Genomic DNA, 12164 nt, shown 5'->3' on the forward strand with positions numbered 1-12164 from the left:
GGAGCTTAAAGGGATAGTTCACCCAAAAATGAAAATTTGATGTTTATTTGCTCACCCCCAGAGCATCCAAGATGGAGTTGTCTTTGTTTCTTCAGTAGAACACAAATGATGATTTTTAACTCCAACCGCTGCCGTCTGTCAGTGGTATAATGCAAGTCAGCGGGAACTTGGACTATAAGAGTAAATAAAACATGACAGACAAATCCAAATTAAACCCTGCGGCTCGTGACGACACATTGATGTCCTAAGACACGAAACGATTGGTTTGTGCGAGAAACCGAACAGTATTTATATAATTTTTACCTCTAATACACCACTATGTCCAACTGACTTCAGCATTCGCTTAGTGATGTCTGATCGCACTCTGACAGCGGCAGTGATGTCTCGCACTCATTGAAGTATATGCGCGAGACATCACTGCCGTTGTCAGAGTGCGATCAGACCTCACGAATCGAGTGATTAATGCAGTTGGACATTGTGGTGTTTTAGAGGTAAAAAATGATATAAATACTGTTTGGTTTCTTGCACAAACCGATCGTTTCAAGTCTTAGACTATCAGTGTGTTGTCATGAGCCGCAGGGTTTAATTTGGATTTGTCTATGGAAGTGTTTTAGACTCTGATTGTACGAGTTCCCATCCACTGGCATTATAATACTGACAGACGACAGCGGTTGGAGGTAAAAATCATAATTTGTGTTCTGCTGAAGAAACAAAGACACCTACATCTTGGATGGGCTGGGGGTAAGCAGATAAACATCAAATTTTAATTTTTGGGTGAACTATCCCTTTAAGTTCAGTTATGGTAATGGGGTTTCATTTCCGATAGGCGCTGTAAGTGGTAGACCAATCACAATCACTGAAAAAAATGTTTCCCTTTTGAAAGGGAACTCGCGCTGCACTGAAACGCTAGAGGAACGCCTCCACATGAACCATCCAGTACATTGCAAAAAGAAAAATGCCCTTTCAGGCTTGAAAGGGTGGTAGACCTCACGTTTTCCATGGTGGTAGGTCACCACCCTGTGGCCACAGGTTGAACTGTTTTAGGTCTTTGCTACTATTTAAATACTAAAGTATTTTCTTTGTAGACCACTTGTGGTCCTTGTGTAGAATTTGTGGAAGGAATATGGGTATGTGTCGATGCCACTGATTGATGAGAGGGTTTGCTAACCATCTCATTTTCTGGGCGGACATCGACACTGAAAGCTGAAGGCGAATCTCAACATAACACCGACTGTTACGTAACAGTTGGGATCATTAATATGTACGCCCCCAATATTTGCATATGCCAGCCCATGTTCAAGGCATTAGACAAGGGCAGCCAGTATTAATGTCTGGATCTGTGCACAGCTGAATCATCAGACTAGGTAAGCAAGAAAGGACAATAGCGAAAAATGGCAGATGGAGCAATAATAATAATTATTTTGAGGGTTATATTAGCTGTGTGAACTTTGTTTATGCACTTTTACAGTCGCAAGCTCGGGGGCAGGGAGCACGAGGATTTAAAGGGGCCGCAGCCTGAATTTTTGTTTCATTTTAATACAGATTAAAGGGGTCACACATCTGATGTACTTGCAGCTGTGATACATGACATACACTCTGAATTTGAGATCCATGAAAAAGTTGTCTGTATAACAACAGACAATGGATCAATTTTTTTTGAAAGCCTTTTGTGTCAATGGAGGTGAGAACATACACAGCAACAATACAGAAAGTGCAACAGCAACCCCATCAGAAGATGATGATGATGAATCTGACACTCAAGATGAGGAGAAATGTGAGGAGATTGAATATGTTGGGGTTGCTGAAATTCTAGCCAAGGATGATCTTGAATTTTATTTGCCCAAGAATCAAAGTTGTGCTTGCCATCTTCTGAACCTGGTTTCCACCGTGGATGTTGACAGTGCTCAAACGGATGAAACATACAAAAGGTTATCAAGATCATCCTTCTTTAAATGTTGGGCCTTGTGGAACAAGAGTGGCTGGTCCAAAAAAGCTGCAGAGATGATGGAAGAGGAATGTAGTTTGCAGTTAATTTGTCCAAATGCCACACAATGGAACTCTTTGTTTCTTTCAGTGGAGAGGATCCTGAAGATCATGAAGGAAAAGGTAGATGGTGCTTTCAGTAATCTCTGTGTGGAATTCAAAATCCCCATGTGAGTAATGTTATAATGTAATGATGCTATGCATTTTCTTTCAGAGACTTTATGCCTTTTTTCACCAGCAAAAGTGAATATTTGTATGCCATCAAGGCATCCTGAATTGTCAGATGAAATAATGGATATTTTCTTAATATTCATTTAAAAATGTGAAACAGGAGGGGTAGCAGCAAATCATTTCAAATTAATGCCAAATGTTCTACTATACTATTGAGTAGCATCTATATTTTGCAGTAATCAGCTACTTTAAATAGTCTTAAACAAGGTTTTTCTTTTATAGGTTCACTCCTGCAGAAAAGGCCTTTCTTAGGGAATATGTCACCACTATGGCCCCTGTTGCCAAAGCAATTAATATCTTGCAGGGAGAAAGCAATATGCACATGGGCTGGCTTGTACCAACACTCAACATCATGGTTTCCAAACTAAAACGAGCCAAGGTATCCATGAAACTCTGCAAGAGCCTGGTAGATGCAATCCTTGCAGGTGTGAACAAGTGCTTTGGTGACATGCTCAATGATCCTGAGCTGTTTAAAAGTTTAAAACTTCCTGGACAACTGATGCTGCCATCCTCAAACCCGGTTTGTTTACAGGCATATCAAACTAAATGAAGAGCAGTAACATGCTAATTAGTACAGATTTTTTGGTAACACTTTACTTGAAGGGGTGTGCATAAGACTGACATGACACCTTCATAATCATGACATGACACATTTTATGAATGTTTATGACAACTGTCATTAAGTGTCATTCGCTCAATTATGTCATTTTTAATGCAAAGATGACATTGTTTGAAGTGTCCGAGTTATGACAACTTGACATAAACCAATACATCATAACCTGTCAGTGTCTTTGTCATGACAACTTGACATCATTTAGCTTAATGGGTTAACATTGCATTAAACTGTCATGTGGTTGGTTTTGACATTGGCTGTCATGAGGCCATTATAATAGTGTCATGAATATGTATCTTGAGCTCAAGTACAGTGGTACAAATTGAACTTGTCATTAAAATGTCATTAAGTGAAATACTCTGACAAATCATTTTATAACAGCGTCATGACTATTTTTCATTTCATGTTTTTTTTTTTTTTTTTTTTTTTTTTTTTTCCTCCAACAGAAGGTCAGATAATACACAATTTCAAATTTCGTAAAAAAGATGACACTGTTATAAAATAATGGTAACACTTTATTTTAGAGTCTTTTAACTAGTTGCTTATTACTATTAGCATTCATATGGCTAAAATATTGGCTATTTATTAATACTTATAAAGCACATATTAATGCCTTATTCTGCATGATCTTATTCTACATTCTTAATCCTACCCAATACCTAAACCTAACAATTAACTATAATAAGCAGTAAATTAAGAGTTTATTGAGGGAAAAGTCATAGTTAATCGTTTATATATGTTCCCTATACTGAAGTGTTACCAAAATAATGTAATGTAATGTTAACCCATAAAGCTGAGTAGTTTTTTAAGTTTGATAATTAATCTGCTATGTCATGTTTATGACAGGTTATGATGTGTTGGTTTATGTCAAGTTGTCGTAACAAAGACATCTCAAACAATGTCATCTTTGCATTAAAAATGACATAATTGAGCGAATGACATTTAATGACAGTTGTTATAAACATGTATAAAACCTCCTTCATATTCATGACATGTGTCATGTCAAGATTATGAAGGGGTCATGTCAGTCTTATGCACACCCCTTCAAGTAAAGTGTTACCGATTTTTTTTCTTTTTCTTTTTTAAATTAACCGCAAACTTATTTTAGAATTAACTTAAACATTTAGATGGAATAGTGTATGTTCTAGTATTGTATATAATTTAGGGACATTTGGCAATATTCTATATACTTTTATCTGTAATGTGTGAAATTTTTGGAACCGTGGAATACTGAGATAATATATTTTAAAGGTGCCCTAGAATTAAAAATTTAATTTATCTAGGCATAGTTGAATAACAAGAGTTCAGTACATGGAAATGACATACAGTGAGTCTCAAACTCCATTGTTTCCTCCTTGTATAAATCTCATTTGTTTATAAGACCTCAGAAGAACAGGCGAATCTCAATATAACACCGACTGTTACGGATGTACGCCCCCAATATTTGCATATGCCAGCCCATGATCAAGCCATTAGACAAGGGCAGAACGTCTGGATGTGCACAGCTGACTCATTAGACTAGGTAAGCAAGCAAGGATAATAGCGAAAAATAATAACTGACATGATCCAAGATATCATGATATTTTTAGTGATATTTGTGAATTGTCTTTCTAAATGTTTCGTTAGCATGTTGCTAATGTACTGTTAAATGTGGTTAAAGTTACCATCGTTTCTTACTGTATTCACGGAGACAAGAGCCGTCGCCATTTTCATTATTAAACACTTGCAGTCTGTATAATTCATAAACACAACTTCATTCTTTATAAATCTCTCCAACAGTGTGTAATGTTAGCTTTAGCCACAGAGCACTATCAAACTCATTCAGAACCAAATGTAAACATCCAAATAAATACAATACTCACATGATCTGATGTATGCATGCAGCATGCATGACGAACATCTTGTAAAGATCCATTTTGAGGGTTATATTAGCTGTGTGAACTGTGGTTATGCTGTTCAAGGCAAGCACGAGCTCGGGGGGCGGGGGAGCACGAGAATTAAAGGGGCCACAACCTATATATCGGTGCATAGTTAATGATGCCCCAAAATAGGCAGTTAAAAAAATGAATTAAAACAAATCTATGGGGTATTTTGAGCTGAAACTTCACAGACACATTCAGGGGACACCTTAGACTTATATTACATCTTTTAAAAAGAAGTTCTAGGGCACCTTTAAACTGAATAAGTGCATATAAGCTTTATAATTTTTAAAGAACTAAAAATGCTTTTGAATTAATTAAATTGTTGCAGAAACATTACCAAATATGTATTGTATTGTAGGTCTTGACTTCATAAAGGAAAATATGGAGGAGACTTCTCAGCTTACAAGTGATGCCACTTCTTCAGAGGATTTCTTCAAGACATTGAAGTCATCCCAGGCACAACAAGGCCCAGCAGTACTTGGTGGCTATCTGATGTGTGCTGGTGATGACATGAGTGTCCTGAAAACCTTCCCACCTTTTTTGAAGTTGTCATTAAGGCTCAACACTCCCTTACCTGCATCTGCTGCTTGTGAGTGACTTTTTAGCACTGCTGGCCTCATTTCCAGTCCAAAAAGAGTTAGAATAAATTCCAAGAACTTTGAGAACCAGCTTTTGTTAAGGTTGAATAAAAATATTGTCCCTCTCTGAGACTGAGCATTACATCATATCAAAGTCAGCTCTGAATATTTGACTTTACTTTCACTTTTTTTTGTCCATTTTACTGAAAATACCTTTTTGAAAAAAATGTTTTACTTATGCCTTTTTTGAACACTTGGGTTTGACTTACTTGTTTGATCTGTGTTTTGTTCTGCCATGTTGAAATATTGAGGTGTTCAATTTCATTTCTCTATTAGGAAATAAAACCTGATAAATAAACATTCTTGTTTTTCACTGCCCTACAATATCTCTTTGTGTTGAGGACTAGTGCATATGTGTGACTAGTGTAATGGAGTAATTTTTACAGTAAGGAATCTGTACTTTTACTCAAGTATGGTTTCCAGGTACTCTTTACACCTCTGTTGTACACACGCATTCTCCTAGGGCTGAATATAGATATTTCTGTCATGAGTCTTTATGGTAGACTTCCACCATGTAGCTTTCTCAGGGTCAGGCGAATAGTACTACCTTGTAAAAAAAAAGGTGTTATCTGAGTGCTTCGTTTATATATGTGCGTTTTTATCTGCCCTCCACCATCGTGGCTCAGGTCAAGTGGTATTTGACCTTCACTTCGAGCTGGTCATTTAGTATGCTCCCTTGTAGCCTGAGCATTGCCACAAGCTGATGTCCGTGTTCATCTGGAGTTGTAGGCCCAGGTGGGACTCCTTCAGGGCATGTGGCTGTATGTTTGTACTCCCCTTGCTTAAAGGGTAAAAGGTGCTTTTACTGAGTACACTGCTTGTCGGCGATGTGATAGGTCCCAGTCTTAGGCACTGTTTAAACAGTCTATCTCTGATACTAGACTTGCTATACGGTAGCTGGCCTTAGCATGCCTCACTTCAGAGTAAGTCCCCACCATGTTGGGCTCATAACAGGCCTTAGCAGGCCTCCCTGTGAGCAGCCCCAAATAAACAGGTTTCTGGTAGCTATTATCATTGCCATCAGATAGTAGGCCTTAGCAGGCTTCTCTGAGGTGAGCCCCCATTAGTGTGGATGTTGTAGTAACAAGACACACTCCAGGTAGCTGGCCTTAGCAGGCCTCCCTGTGAGCGAGTCCCCAGCACTTTGGGTATGTGACAGCTAGCAGAAGTTTGCTGTCAGATAGCAGGTCTTGATCTATTGGATAAGTAGGCCTTAGCAGTCCTCTTTGTGAATGAGTCCCCTGTAGTGCTATATTGACTGTTGCTATCCCAAACTGACTTATAACCAGTAATGCTGCCTGAATCATAATCATGCACTGTTTGTTGTTTGCCAGAGGAGAACTGGCCCCCCGACTGACTAAATTAATAACTATTAATTTTTACAAAGGAATGAATCAATACTGAACTTAAGATGGAAAATTACACCATTTTCTTCTAGAGCTGCAGTGCAGCCAAAATTATTTGCCATTATCACTGTAAAGCTGTTTTGACACAATCTGCATTGTAAAAAGTGCTATATAAATAAAGGTGACTTGACTTGACTTATAGTGTGGGTACTTTTTAGCAGCAAGATTTGCCCTGGGCGAGTCCCCAACTTGTTGGTATGCCAGCTACAAGATGGGGTCATATGCCAATGACTTGCTATCAGATATATGGCCTTAGCAGGCCTCTCTTAAGGTGAGCCCCAACAGTGTGGATGCTGTATCTAGCTACTTAGAACTGGCTACCAGGCAGCTGGCCCTAGCGGGCCGCCCTGGAGGCTACTCCCCAGTAGTAATGGGTTTTTCTGCTAGATGCGCATAGATTGCTTCAGATAGTAGGCTTTAGCAGGCCTCTCTGAGGGCGAGTCCCCAGCAATGTGGGTACCTGGCAGCTAGCGAACACTTGTTATCAGTTGTTGGCCCTAGCAGGGTCTGAGAATCAGCAGGCCTCCCTGTGGGTGAGCCCCAGTGTTGCAGGCCCTGGACAGCTAGCTAGACTTGCTATCAGGTAGTTGGCCTCAGCAGGCCTCCCTGAGAATTAGCAGGCCTCCCTCTGGGTCAGCCCCAGTGTTGCAGGCCCTAGACAGCTAGCTAGCAGGTAGCTGGCCTTAGCAGACCTCCCTGAGAGCCAGCCCCCAATAAGTGGGTGCATGGCGGCTGGCAATGACTACTTCAGCCAGTGAACCTTTGCCATCGAGGTATTTGGCCTTATTGGGCCCCTCTGAAGGTGAATTCCCCACAGTGCGGGCATTTCTCTGCCAGTTAAGACTTGATACCAGGTAGTTGGTCACTGTAGGCCTCCCTTGGCTTTTTAGTTTACCTTCGCATTCTAGCCTATAGCTTTGTCGACCTAATAGGTCAAGCTAATGACTCCCCTCATTCTGAGGGTGGATTTGAGTACTTAGCTCCCTAAGTCTGGTCAGAGGTTGAAGGCTTTTCTTGAGGCCTCCCAGTTAGATCAGCCCTTAGGCTGGGAGCACTCCCCTCACATAGGGTCCCTTTTAGAGTGCACAGCCTCCTTAGCATAGGTGCTTTTTAGATCCTTGGATCGAGCAGATTAACTCCCCTCACTTGCAAGGGGCGATAGCGCTTTGCTGAGTCCTACTCTCCAGGATGACCATCTTTAAGATCTGGTCCACTGGTGTATTTGGTGTATTGCCTCTTTTGCAGTCCCTCAATCTGGACATCTTTTCGTGAAACTTATGTATCTAGAGACTCTGTTTCTGAAGGAAACAGACTGGTTGTTGGCCAGACTAGGTTACTAGTAGAGTAAGAAACCAGGTTGGCCTCCCTGGTGGAATTCAGGGTTGACGATGTTCCCCTGAGAATGACTGGCTGGGGTTTCTTCGGGCCCCCTAGCCACACTTCCTTAAAGGGACCACTTCTGTTGAAGTTGTTTGACCATATGGAGTGCTGTCACTGACAGCCCAGTTGTTACCTGTAGGGAGAGTGGGTCTGGTGTTTCAGTTGAAATTGCTCGATTCTGACAGTTGTCACTGCCAATCTTTGCATGCACTCCCCTCAGCATGGCAGCATGGGTATATTGTTCCCCTAGTGTTTCAGTGCAGTACGTGTTCCCTTTTGAAAGAGAATGTCTTAGGTTACGCATGTAACCATGGTTCCCTGAGATCAGGGAACAAGACGCTGCGTCTTTTAGCCATGCCTCAGGGCCCACCTGCATACAGTCCCTTCAGACAATAAGTGGATGGCATGTTATCTAGGCACCCCTTATATACTTTTGGGTCACACCATTATGATGTCATGGGCTGTCGCTGTTGGGGGACTGTAATCAGGCGGGCCCTGAGGCATAAGCCTCAAAGCGACCTCCATATTTTACATATGAAGCCCTGCCAAGGCCGCACAAAGGCCCGGAACTAACAACTTCCACAGAAGGGGTCAGTTTAAGGGATCGTGGCTAGGGGGCCTGAAGTTAACCCTCTGGAGTCTGAGGCTGATTTGGGGCCTGGAGAAGTTTTGACATGCCCTGACATTTGTGCTTTTTTCTGTTGTTCATAAACATATTAATGGAAAAAGTGTCATTACACTGTATTCAGCACAAACTAGGCTACAATAATATGTGAGGAACATGTATGTACAGGTATTTTTGATGTACAGCATGATGAGCATGAGACCTTTTAAAAAAACATTATAATAGTAATGCGTCCAATCTTTTGACTGGTACTGTAATTTAAACTATAATAGGCCTATACAAAAATTTCTTCACATGATGTACAACAATACGTGCATGCATGAGATCACAAAAATCATGTTTTCTGTCAAGAGTGGACTTTATATTAATGTTAATACAGCTGATATTATTCTGTTATCAGCATGCTCACAGAGGTTTTCTTCCACAAAGCCTACCTGACTGAAAGGGCTCATTATGCGGGTCTTTGTCTTCTCAGGTGTGAATCACATCATTATTCATGAATATTAACACCTGTGTTTCTTGACAAAAAGTGTCTTACAAAATTTAAATCAATATATTGTTTTATATGAACAAGTAGGCAGGATGATTTTTACATAATTCTGAAGCAAAAATTCTAGTCTACAACCTCCAATACCTAGAAGTCTTGTGAACACATAGTTAATATTTGTTTTTTTGGCCTTATTTAATTTTTTTGGTTTTTTCAATAACCACGCATAAACGTTATTCCTTCAAAAATACAAACATGTACATACATGTTGCTCTCATATTATGGTAGCCTCGTTCGTGCCAAATACAGTGTAATGACACCTTTTCCATTAATATGTTTATAAGCAACTGAAAAAAGCACAAATGTCACAGCATGTTTAAAACTTCTCCAGGGCCCCAAATCAGCCTCCGACTCCAGAGGGTTAACTGGCAGAGAAGTAACCATACTGTGGGGAATTCGCCTTCAGAGGGGCTTACTAAGGCCAAACACCTTGATGACAATGTTAGCTGCCATGTGCCCGCTTATTAGGGGCTGGCTCTCAGGGAGGCCTGCTAAGGCCAACTACCTGATAGCAAGTCCAAAGCCTGCAACCTTGGGCTCACCCACAGGTAGGCCTGCCAATTCTCAGAGCGGCCTGCTAAAGCCAACAAACTGAAAACAAGTTATAGCTGGTTGCCAGATACCCACGCTGCTGGGGACTTGACCTCAGAGAGGCCTGCTAAGGCCTACAATCTAAAGCAAGCCCATGCACTTCTAACAGAAACCCCAATACTGCTGGGGGACTAGCCTCCAGGGCGGCCCATTAAGGCCAGCTCCCTGGTGACCAGTCCTATGTGGCTAAATACACTAAAAAGTAGCCGCACAATAGGGAACTCGCTCAAAGAGAGGCCTCCAAGGCCTACTTATCCAAAAGCAAGTCATTTCTAGCTGCTAAGAACCCCAAGCCATATGGGTTTTGTCCACAGGAAGGCCCACCAAGGCCTGCTACCTGACAGCAAATTCCTGCTAGCTTTCACATACCCATAGTGCTGGGGACTCGCTCACAGGGAGGCCTGCTAAGGCCAGCTACCAGCTTGTCTTGTTGCTACAACATCCACACTGATAGGGGCTCACCACAGAGAAGCCTGCTAAGGCCTACTATCTGACGGCATATCAAAATAGCTACCCGAAATCCCATTTACTGGGGCTGTTAACAGGGAAGTGTGTTAAGGCCAGCTACCTGACAGTGCATGTGCTGGCTGCTAGGGGCCCAACATGGTGGGGACTCACTCTGAAGGGAGGCCTGTTAAGGCCTACTACCTTATAGCAAGTCTAGTAGCAGAGATAGTTTTACTATTCAACAATGCCTGGGACCTATCACATCACCAACCAGCAGTATATTCAGCAAAAACACTTTTTACCCTTTAAGCAAGGGGAGTACAAACATACACCAACGCACCCTGTAGGAAGCCCACCTGGGCCTACTACTCCCGATGAACACAGGCGTCAGCTCGTGGCAATGCTGAGCTGCAAAGGAGGAAACTAAATGACCAGCCTATAATGAAGGTCAAATACTGCTCAACCTGGACACCATGGTGCAGGGCAGATAAAACAGAGCTATAAGCAAAGCACTTAGAAAACACCTTGTTTAACAAGGGAGTACTATCTGCCTGACCCTGAGAAGTACCAGGGTGGAGGCCAACCACCAAGACTCTACTCATGACAGAAATTATGTCTGTACTCACCCCAGGGGAATGGGGGCCTTACATTGAAAAGCCACCCACAATCAACCCAATGCTTGAATGTCTAGTACAGCAGGCTTAAAGGATTAGTCCACTTTCAAATAAAAATTTCCTGATAATTTACTCACCAAATGTAGTCCAAGATGTCTATGTCCTTCTTTCTACAGTCAAAAGAAATTAAGGTTTTTGATGAAAACATTCCAGGGTTATTCTCCTTATAGTGGACTTCAAAATTAGTTTTAGTGCAGCTTCAAAGGGCTTTAAACGATACCATACAAGGAATAAGGGTCTTATTTAGCGAAAAGATCGGCCATTTTCTGAAAAAATAAAAACAAAAAACAAATGTATATGCTTTATAAACACAAATGATTGCCTTGCAAGTGCTTCGCCATTCCGCCTTCCATATTCTTCGAAAAGCTTACGCTGTATGCTCTACGCCTTCCCTATTCTACTTAAGGCGAGACACGGCAGGTGAAAACATAATTTTTTCATGCAGTGGTCAATTTTGAGATTTTGGGGCAGTTTGTTCCCTTAACATGTAAGCTATGTCAAAATAAAAAATATGTCAACATTACACATTAAGGTGCCCAGCTAACCAAAATACGTGACTGTTACGTAACTGCAATGTAATTTGGTGACCAAACTTTCATCGTGGCGACGTAACTTATTTCATTATATTTTGTCAACTTGCGCCTTTAGATTTCTATCGGAAATCACCAAAAGTTAGCATTCTAACGCGAGCTCCCGTGCCGTCTCCATTCACAGAAACATGTCATGCCTGGTATCAATGTAAAGCTCTCAGTCTCATTAACAGCGCTGTCTAATCCAAATATGGATATTTCTTTTGTAGAAATAACCAACCGCGAAAGTTTGCCGGGGAATCTACAGCCGAAAACCACATCTGATTGATCGATGTGAATTTCCGACTACGTGATTGGTTCTCAGGCGTCACGCTTCCTTGTTTATTCTGCGCCTGAGAGAAAATGCGACAGCACCGAAATCAAGTCAGAAAGTTTCACTGAAAATACGGCAACAGCTGTCACTTGCAAAAGCTAGTAAAAAAGAAAGTAAACAACAGATTAGACGATGAAACCCCTTCAGCGAATGTCTCATCGCGTAACCTATTGTTTGGAAAGGGAAAGAGCGTGTTGGAGGGAT

The 12164-nt window shown here is 41.3% G+C and overlaps 1 pseudogene; it reads left to right on the forward strand.

The window, feature by feature from the left end:
* The first annotated feature begins 730 nt into the window (after positions 1 to 730).
* LOC137034232 (uncharacterized) lies at positions 731 to 5346 on the forward strand (annotated as a pseudogene).
* Positions 5347 to 12164: the final 6818 nt, after the last annotated feature.

This window comes from Chanodichthys erythropterus, chromosome 13 (assembly GCF_024489055.1).
Source record: "Chanodichthys erythropterus isolate Z2021 chromosome 13, ASM2448905v1, whole genome shotgun sequence".
NCBI classification, from domain to species: domain Eukaryota; kingdom Metazoa; phylum Chordata; class Actinopteri; order Cypriniformes; family Xenocyprididae; genus Chanodichthys; species Chanodichthys erythropterus.